This window comes from Aquarana catesbeiana, linkage group LG01 (genome assembly GCF_042186555.1).
Source record: "Aquarana catesbeiana isolate 2022-GZ linkage group LG01, ASM4218655v1, whole genome shotgun sequence".
In the NCBI taxonomy this organism is placed as follows: Eukaryota; Metazoa; Chordata; class Amphibia; order Anura; family Ranidae; genus Aquarana; species Aquarana catesbeiana.
Genome location: NC_133324.1, coordinates 777,916,501 through 777,927,222, shown reverse-complemented (window position 1 = coordinate 777,927,222; position 10,722 = coordinate 777,916,501). Strand labels below are relative to the sequence as shown.

Here is a 10,722-nt window from a genome sequence, read left to right as displayed (position 1 = left end):
GTAGAGCGAGAGCAATAATTCTAGCCCTAGACCTCCTCTGCAAATCTAAACATGCAATCTGTAGAATTTTTTAAACGTCGCCTATGGAGATTTTTAAGGGTAAAAGTTTGTCGCCATTCCACGAGTGGGCCCAATTTTGAAGCGTGACATGTTGGGTATCAATTTACTCGCTGTAACATCTTTCACAATATAAAAAAAAATTGGGCTAACTTTACCGTTGTCTTATTTTTTAACTCAAAAAAGTGTATTTTTTCCCAAAAAAAGTGCGCTTGTAAGACCGCTGCACAAATACGGTGTGACAGAAAGTATTGCAACGACTGCCATTTTATTCTCTAGGGTGTTAGAAAAAAAATATATAATGTTTGGGGGTTCTAGGTCATTTTCTAGCAAAAAAAACTATTTTTAACTTGTAAACACCAAATCTCAGAAAGAGGCTCGGTCCTTAAGGAAATGTCCTGCCACACATTTGTTTGATACATAGAAAATGGCACATTATTCTCTAATCTTTGCTAACTCTCCTACATATCTCTGGTAGGATTCATAGATCATCCTTCAATCAGACTCCGCCCATAAGAAGTCAGCTGTCAGCGGCTACATCACATCCTCACAAAGTGAAACTCCCTCCTGTCCTGTCACACACAGCAAAGCTGGAGGAGTCTGCATGACACAGGGCGGCTTCCTGTTGTCTTCTCTCTGGGTCACCCTAGTAACAGCCTGTGTATTCCTCCCATCCACATTCTAACACTAACCAATGGAAGGCTGCCTGGGAAAGGTGAACAGGTTTGACCCAACCAGCTCCTCGTAGCTCGCTGACACTAAAGTCACATGACCTGGTGGAGAAGTAACCAGTGGGAGCTCAGGAAGCTGACAGTGTGGGAGAGCCGGGGAGGATCTGTTCCATGGCAGAGCTGTAAGTGTGTACATAGAACGGTGATAGGCTGTGATCGGAGCCGGTCTACCTTCACTATGTGTGCTGACCCAATGGCAGGGTATTGGCTGCTATCCACATTCTGTATTACTGTGTGAGCTCTGTGTATTACTACGGTGTGAGCTCTGTGTATTACTACGGTGTGAGCTCTGTGTATTATTACTGTGTATTACTACGGTGTGAGCTCTGTGTATTATTACTGTGTATTACTACGGTGTGAGCTCTGTGTATTACTACGGTGTGAGCTCTGTGTATTACTACAGTGTGAGCTCTGTGTATTACTACAGTGTGAGCTCTGTGTATTACTACAGTGTGAGCTCTGTGTATTACTACAGTGTGAGCTCTGTGTATTACTACAGTCTGAGCTCTGTGTATTATTACTGTGTATTACTACAGTCTAAGCTCTGTGTATTACTACAGTGTGAGCTCTGTGTATTATTACTGTGTATTACTACAGTGTGAGCTCTGTGTATTACTACAGTCTAAGCTCTGTGTATTACTACAGTCTGAGCTCTGTGTATTATTACTGTGTATTACTACAGTCTGAGCTCTGTGTATTATGGGAGGGGGGCGCGCTGTACTACTGGGAGCTCTGTGTACTATTGGGGGGGGGGCACGCTGTACTACTGGGAGCTCTGTGTACTATGGGGGGGGCACGCTGTACTACTGGGAGCTCTGTGTACTATGGGGGGGGGGCACGCTGTACTACTGGGAGCTCTGTGTACTATGGGGGGGGGGCACGCTGTACTACTGGGAGCTCTGTGTACTATGGGGGGGGGGGCACGCTGTACTACTGGGAGCTCTGTGTACTATGGGGGGGGGGGCACGCTGTACTACTGGGAGCTCTGTGTACTATGGGGGGGGGGCACGCTGTACTACTGGGAGCCCTGTGTACTATGGGGGGGGGGGCACGCTGTACTACTGGGAGCTCTGTGTACTATGGGGGGGGGGGCACGCTGTACTACTGGGAGCTCTGTGTACTATGGGGGGGGGGGGGCACGCTGTACTACTGGGAGCTCTGTGTACTATGGGGGGGGGGGCACGCTGTACTACTGGGAGCTCTGTGTACTATGGGGGGGGGGCACGCTGTACTACTGGGAGCTCTGTGTACTATGGGGGGGGGGCACGCTGTACTACTGGGAGCTCTGTGTACTATGGGGGGGGGCACGCTGTACTACTGGGAGCTCTGTGTACTATGGGGGGGGGGGCACGCTGTACTACTGGGAGCTCTGTGTACTATGGGGGGGGGGGGCACGCTGTGCTACTGGGAGCTCTGTGTACTATACTGCAGTCCTGTACTGCTGTATTCTACTGGGGGTACTCAGACACTATACTACACTGCACTATATACCACTGGGAGCATGCTGTACTCATGGGAGCACACCATATACTACACAGTACTGTGTAATGCTGGTGGCACCTTATACTAATGGAAGCATGCTGTTCACAGGCCTGATGATCCATGATTGTCCTCCCTGACATTGGGGGTTATTTACCAAAGGCAAATCCACTTTGCACTAAAAGTGCAAACTGCACTTGAAATTGCACTGAAAGAGCAGTCGCTGTAGATCCGAGGGGGGACATGCAAGGAAAATAAAAAAACAGCATTTTAACTTGCACATGATTGGATAAAATCAGCAGAGCTTCCCCTTATTTCAGATCTTCCCCTCAGATTTACAGCGACTGAACTTTCAGTGCAGTTTCAAGTTTTGTAAATAACCCCCACTGTGTGTACAATGAAGCTCGCCATACACAGTTCCAATTTTCTGTCTGGCTTCTTTATTTTTCAGTCAATGGGTGGCAGGGAATTTCATTTGGTTCATTAGGAAGCAGCTGAAATTTGCATAGTATACGTCCAGCTTAAAGTGGAAGTAAACCCTTTTTTGGCACCTACAGGTTAGCCTATAATAAGACTTACCTTTTAGGTACAGTGAATCTCACCTAAACCTGCACGGTTGAGGAGATAATAACGCTGCATGCTGACGTGAATGACGCATGCGCTCTGAAGGGACTGCATACCCGTACCGTCTCTTCACAGCTCCGTGCTGCAGCATGTGACTCTCGTGCAGGAGTGATGTCATTGCAGCGTGGCCAATCAGATGGCTGGAGGACATGAACCCGGAAGGAAAACCAGGTGAAGATGGAAGCTCTGTCATCAGTGACGGCGCAATGCTGGAGAGCTTCGTTTTAATTGAGGTACGTATTTCATAATGTGCTAGTATACGATGCATACTAGCACATTATGCCTTTACCTTTTGCAGGGTTTAAAAAAGAAAACGGTGCTGTTTACTACAGCTTTAAGGGCTTAGTCGCACCATATAAGTTGAGCTGTGTTGTATCTGCACAGATCAATGCAAGGACACCTAGAAAATCATTGTGTATACAATATGTGCCGTGTGCGCCCCAGTACTGCATTGAGGTGGCTTGGGGTTGGTGCATGTCCCCTTGAAGTGATTGTTTATTATACACAGTGCTTCAATCCTATGCTGGCCACACACCATACGAAAAATCGTTCAAACTAATTTTTAAAAAGCGAACACTCAGCCGTGAGAGCAACCGATAGTGTCATCATGTAATGACCGATTAATTGTTCAGTGGACATGAATCCGTTTTTTTTTTTTTTTTCACATATACCTAATGCAAACAGTTTGGTCAAGAAACAAATTAACCTTTCAATTTATCGTTCAGCAGAAAATTTCCAAACTTGTCCTTCTTCCCCTTTTTTTTTTTTTTTTTTCTTGACTTAAACGTCCCAACCGATTTGTGCCGAAAAATGAACGAACTGTCCAAATGACTGAATTTCGACCAATTTGTCGTACAGGGTATGGCAGCATTAGGCCTCTTTCACACGGACGAGCTGATCAGGTCTCCCTGTCAGTTTTTCAGACGGAACTGATCAGAAGGTCCATGGACCGGCAGGTGTAAACAGACTCGTGTCCATTTATAACAGACTACCTCCAGGTCCGAACAGGCCCTCTAAAAAAAAAAAAAAATGGAGGAAAACTGCGTCTTCCTTCATTTTTGGGTGGGCTGTATTGGAGGTAGCTGGACGTAAATGGACAGCCGAGTCTGAGTTACTCCTGGTCACCCATAGAGCAGAGCAGGCTCTGTCCATGTGTACTCGGCAGAACGTGAGTGAATACAGACTTGTCATCCGCCACACTCTGCTCCAATCAGCAGGTTTGAGCGGATCCCCTGCTGATTGGAACTCAAGCCGCCTGTGCGATCGGAGGTCTTAGCCTCGGTTCACACTGGGACGACTAGTCGCCTGACAAGTAGCGTCCCGTTCTGTACAATGGAACCGTTCTAATCGCTCCGACTTAGAAAAAGGTTCCTGTACTACTTTGAGGGTGACTTGCATTGACTTCTATACAGAAGTCGTTTTGCAAGTCGCCGCTGAGTCGTGTCCTGGGTCGCCTGAGGCAGTCGCGCTGCAAGTTGTGCTGCCTCAGTGTGAACCGACCGTTAGGCCCTGCCCAGAATAATACATGTTGCTCGTTGTGTTTAGCATACCTTTAAAGGCGCGTTAAAATGCAACACAGACATTTTTGTTTTGTTTTTTTTTGTGGCTGTTGTGAAGGACAAACGCGTACAAACTTGAATGGAAGGACTGGAGATTCTTCAACACCTTGCTCAAAATTTAGCTTCATTTTTGAAGCACAGCAACACAAATGCCTCATGTTTTCATCATGTGAACAGCTCTGTGTGCTCTCCCAATGATTATCAATTGCAGATTGCTGATAGCCTCTTTCACAAAGACTGCAGCTTGTACAGGAGCAGGGTGAACGGCAGCCTTTGAGAAAGCATTTGCAGAGCTTTCAGCAAGCTTTGTTGAAGCTTTGAAAGTACCATTCATCTCCAGTTTGTAAATGTTGAACACGGATCCTAATGGGAGTGCTGATTGCCACTTTAAACTAGCTGCTAGCAGGCTTCAGCACTTTTTGAAGCTTGTTGTAAGCCTGCTAGCAGCCTGCTTAAAGTGGCAATCGGCACTCCCATTAGTGTTTTAACATTTACAACATCAGGGGGTTAACTGTGTGCCTAACAGTATGTAATTTGTATGCTGATTTTACCAATAGATCAGGCTCTTCCCCCCCCCCCCCCCCTCCCGGCTTTGCAGAAGAAACTAGGGTTGTCCCGATACCACTTTTTTAAGATCGAGTACAAGTACCAATACTTTTTTCAAGTACTCGCCAATACCGATTTAATATTATTTATTTTTTTTTTTAATGTCATGTGAGGAGGAGGGGAACGGAGGGGCAGCGGAGGACGGGGGGACTGGAGGAGGAAAGAGGGGAGCTGGAGGTGGATACAGGGGACACTCGGGAAGAATCGGTGCAGTGGTGGGGGGGGTTATAATCACCAATCTCCCTGTATGGCTTTCAATAAACCAGCAGAAAGCCACGGATGGGAGAGGAGAAGCAGCTGTCATGATTATAACTTCCCCCGCACTGATTTGTTCCTGAATGTCCAGGTATCAGACTAGGCATCGGGAGCATTTGTACAAGTACTCCTGCAAATACTCGTTATCGGGACAACCCTAGAAGGAACCGCCAGATTGCAAATCTGTGTATGTAGATTCTTGTATGTAGACACAGAACTTTATGCTGTGATTTGGCTTAGCCAATCCACAGGTCTCAGCCATAAATCATTAGCTGGCACCTGTTGACAGAATCCCGCTGTAGCCAGTGACAGCGTAGATTTGCAGGGGTCACACGCATGCGCACACCAAAACAGGCTGGATGACATACATGTACGTGATCTAGTCTGCCCGAGCGACTGGTCCACAGTAAATGTAATGTGAGTGGGTGGGAAGCGGTTAAATGGTGTTTTTTGTTTACAGATTGTATGCCTGCCAGGTGCGTGTCACACAGACTGGAAAGAGACAATCAGAGTGGTTCTTTACCTTGTGATCGCTGTGAACCAATCACAGCTATCACAAGTGTAAACTTTGCCTTTGTTTACAAACATTCTGCCCATTCAAAACAGAAGTAGAGGGGGATTAAAAGTGCCATCGACCAACAATGATGGGGGGGGGGGGGAAATCTATTGCTACGATTTGACTCTAGACAGTGGTTAACTTATAAAGTCTAAGGGCAACTTAACTAACTCAATGCCAGCATGGTTCCTCATTTCCCAAAAAATGACAAAGTGGCAAAAAATAAGATCACCTTGGAGTGTCCACTTTCCAAAAATGGGTAGTTTTAGGGGTGTACTGTCCTGGCATTTTTAAATTATTTGTTTTAAAACACAAAGTATAGAAAGCACTGTTTGGTTTTTTTTTTTTTTTTTTTCAAACTTTGTCATTTTTTCCTTTTTTTTTTTTTTTTTATTTTTTTTTTTTTAAATAGCAAGGAATAAAAAAAAAATGTACTGGCTATTAAATATGACCAATATAAACCTCGATCTAAAAAAACAAAAAAATAAATAAAACATGGTTACAGTTACCAATAATGGTATTTCCAAGATTCCTCCAGGACACCTACTTGAGAGATGATTGGCTCTGTCTTCAACAGGAAACGCAAGCCAGAAAGATTAAAAAGCCCCTCATCCTCAGGCTCGGTTCACACATGGGCGGCACGACTTGCAGGTCGCCTCAGCGAGGCGACCTGCAAACGACTGCCGGGGCGACTTGCGAGACGACTTCTGCATAGAAGTCTATGCAAGTCGCCCCAAGTCGCCCCCAAAGTAATACAGGAACCTTTTTCTAAGTCGGAGCGACTTGCGTCGCTCCGATTAGAACGGTTCCATAGCACAGAACGGGAGGCGACTTGTCAGGCGACTAGGTCGCCTGACAAGTCGCCCCAGTGTGAACCGAGCCTTAGTTGTTGTAAGTAAAGAACCCCCACCAATGTACACAAAGAGAATTTATAGGTAAAATGCAACAATTTCAAACACCATTACTTTAAACCAAAAATATCTGAGTAGGAATGTGGATGCTGTCCTGGAAGATTCTGGGAAATACCATTACCGGTAAATGTAACCAAGGTTTTCTGAAATCATCTTCCAAGTCCTGGCTGGACCACATTTCCAAACAGTAAAGCCTCGTGCACACGAGCGGACTTTTCAACTGGACTTTTGACAGACTTTTTAACGAACGGACTTGCCTACACAAGATCACACCAAAGTCCGACAGATTCGTACGTGATGATGTACACCGGACTAAAATAAGGAAGTTCATAGCCAGTAGCCAATAGCTGCCCTAGCGTCGGTTTTTGTCCGTCGGACTAGCATACAGACAAGCGGATTTCTGGGTCCGGCGGAGTTACGACGTAAAGATTTGAAGCATGTTCCAAATCTAAAGTCCGTGACAGAATACCGGTTAAGCCCTGAAGAGAACGTTGGAGTAAACCTGACTGGGTATGCATATCGCCACACAGCAAGCGCAGTGTACCTACCTGTGTAATGCAATAAAATGCACATGATACTGCGCCCTGCTGCACAGCTCTGTAGCTCATAATGCTGGGCTGCAGGCTAGTGTGAATGGGCCCTAAATTTTTATCTGTACAATTTCAAGAAAGAACATTTAAAAAATAACAATATTGAGCCATTACAACCCAGCTTACAATATTGTGAAATGACGCAGTGCCAGTGACTATAGCAAAAATGTGCAAAAAAATAATAAAAACCGTGTTCAATGTGCCAAACATGAAGTCTCTCTTAAATCAAAGTCTGTGTACATTATATGGACTTTGATTTGAGAGAGACTTCACGTTTGGCACATTGAGCACGGTTTGTTTATTTTTTTGTATGTTTTTGTTCTATTCACTGGTGCTGCATCATTTCACGATATTGTAAGGTTTTTAGCTTTGAGTATATCAAACTTTGTTTGTCAGTGGCCACATGTGCCGTATCTATCTCAGTGGTAGATGAAGATATTTATGTGTGTGTTGTTTTTATTTTATTTTTTTATTATTGTTGTTGTTTTTGATGACATACCATTAACATACCAATCATACCTCATCTATAACTATGTAGGTGTGACTGCAGAGCTTTAGCTGAGCCGCCCTGGGATTTTAATAATTAGCAGTGATGTCGGGGTGTGCCCTCCATTATTGCATGTTCTATTCAGATGTTTTGTGTTTATTTTTAGATAGTGTTTTCTGTGTTGTGTGGTTAATGGCAAGGTAAAACTTAATTTAGAAATTTGCACTGGGAAATAAATCTTCAGCCATTCATAAAATTGGGAGGCATTGAACATTATGTTCAATTTCTCTTGATTTTATGAATGGCTGATGATATAGTTATACCCTCTGCTAGCCACCAGTGGAACATGAAACGCGTCAGTAGGGGGGACTGTAGCTGAAGCTTGTGCTTTCACTGTGAGACGTGATTGATACACACAGAGTGCGCCCAGGGCTTTGTATTACTGTGGAGCTGCAGGATGTGTTTAGAGATGGTGGGAAAGATAGATGGGAAAGGTATACATTTTGCCTGGAGTGGGGCATCTCTTTCCATTTAGACCTGTGCAATGTTGTCCTGCTTCAGCCATTGTCCACCATGTGGCCTGTTTATACCTGTGCAATATGCTTCTGTTCAACTTGGAAAGAGGTTCATGTGCTTCTTTGGCGTGACATTTCATTTTAGACCCCGGATCACATCGAAAACCCATAAGAAAAAATAAAATGCACAAAAAAACACATGAAATGCACAAGTTTTAATCTAAGCTTTTAACTTTTAAAGAGCAGTTCCAGCCACCTGTAAAGAAAAAGACATCAGCTACAAAAAAATATAGCTGCTGACTTAAAAAAAAAAAAACAGCCATTCACCTGTCCCATGATCCAGCAGTGTGCTCGCCCCAGTCGGTCTTACCTGGTGTCTTTGGTCCCTGGCATCTTCACTATGGGCACCCGGCTGTGACAGCTTGCGGCATTGTGGATGCAGTCTTTTGGGACCTGTCAGTGTCCCAGAAGTTTGCAGGGTACCTGCTCCCCCCCCCCCCCCCCCCCCCCCCACCACACTCCTCAAAAGTGCCAATTGTGCAAGAGGAGCAGGGAACGAGTCCTTAAAGCAGAACTTCCCCTTTTTGGTGGCGCTCCACTTTAACCTTGTGCCGCGTACACGCGACCGGACTGAAAATGTCCAACGGAACGAATCCGTTGGACATTCCGATCGCGTGTGGGCTTCATCGGACCTTTTCTGTTGAAAAATCTGACGGACCTTAGAAATAGAACATGTTTAAAATCTTTCCTCGATTCCTATCGAAAAGAAAATTCGTCTGTATGCTAGTCTGAGGCACTGAAAACGACGCAAGCTACTGGCTATTGAACTTCCTTTTCTAGTCCGGTCGTACGTCATCACGTTCGAAACGATCAGACTTTGGTGGGATCGTGTGTAGGCAAGTCCGTTTTTGTCTGAACTCCGTCGGAAAGTCCTTTGAAGTTCAGTCCGACGAGAAGTCCACTCGTGTGTACGTGGCATTATAACACCAGCCCCGCTTTCATAATTGGGATCCTTGTTGTAATCCTTCCAGAGCTTGGCTCAGCTCTGCCCCATTAGCTGATAGTAGGAGAACAAAAGCAAGTGCACTCCTGTGACCCAATGAGAAGTATGGCCAAAAAAGCTTTGATCATGCTTCTCTTTTAAAATAACACAAAAGCAAATCTACAACCGCGCTCGGGGTTAGGAACCATAAGCAGCCAGCACACATCTGTGACACCAGATTAACCGAAATTAAAATATAATCGTGCAGCGCTAATATTTCAGATAATCTCTCCAAAATGCAAGTGAAAAATATAAAGGCAAATGTTATGAGTAACCAAAAGTCCCAATAAAGTGTATGTGAACAAAGATGGTGGATCTTCCAAATAGTGTCCAGCAAATATATGGTTAAATCCTCTTCTCCAACAATTCCATGACAGCAAAAAAAAAAAAAAAAAAGACATGCTCCCTGCATCGGTGTGATCAAGCCACTTACCAGATGTATGTGACCATAGATTATAATAGTCACAAGGGCACACCTCAAAGGGTTAATACCTCTGATGTTAACCCAGATATTAAAAAAAACGCCACTTCACCTCACATCGGTATCTGTAGATCGGGTCTCACACTGTAAAAAAAAAAAAAAAAAAAGAAATGCCAAGAAAGAGGACAACAGACTTCATAGAACAATACCATTTATTCCATATATTTCTTAAAAACAGAGTGTACACTTACAGAAAAAAATTGCACCAACTTGCATAGATGCCGCAAACACCATCCAGTCTGAGAACAGATCGTGTGCGCAATTATGTCATGTTCTGGGGCCCTGCTCCACGTGTTTCGCTGAACACAGCATCATCAGGGGACTAACTTCTCTCTTTTAAAATAAGTTCAGGTACATACATATCTAAAGGAGCCTAAAGCCCCACCAATATGCCCAAATCCATAGGCAGTTTTGATTGGGCTAAGCTCACAATTTCTGGTAGTTCTGGAAACGCCCACTTTATCCTGCCTCCCGCCAATGCAGCCTATCATAGTGGTGGGCCAGTAGGAATGTGTGGAACCTGAGAGCAGGCATGCTTTTTGGTAGTTAGAATCTTGCCTGATTTGTCATGGATATTCAAGCGTATCGGCGAGGGCTGCAAGCTGTTGAAGATGCAGGGACCATGAATACCTGATCTTTTGTCCTGATATCAATAGATAATATAACATTTTAGTTAAAGTGTCACTAACCTACATCATAAGAAAACTATCAATAAATGCCGTATTGCATGCTGTTCATACTCACTTAGTCACTATGAGATTAGTTTTCTGTATTCTGAAAAAAACCTGGTTGATCCTGCTTCTCTCTATCTCCAACTTTTTGGCATGTC

General features: G+C 44.5%; 1 protein-coding gene across 4 annotated transcripts in view; it reads left to right on the top strand.

The window, feature by feature from the left end:
- The first annotated feature begins 599 nt into the window (after positions 1–599).
- The window catches only part of FBXO8 (F-box protein 8), an 81,658-nt gene continuing 71,535 nt past the window's right edge, over positions 600–10,722 (top strand). For 2 of the 4 annotated variants that reach the window (XM_073606479.1, XM_073606465.1), the window contains exon 1: positions 600–910. The gene's annotated coding sequence lies outside the window, so the exon portion shown is untranslated. Of the gene's footprint in view, positions 1,023–10,722 lie in introns of all 4 variants that reach the window. The other 2 variants (XM_073606460.1, XM_073606471.1) reach the window with 2 other exon arrangements.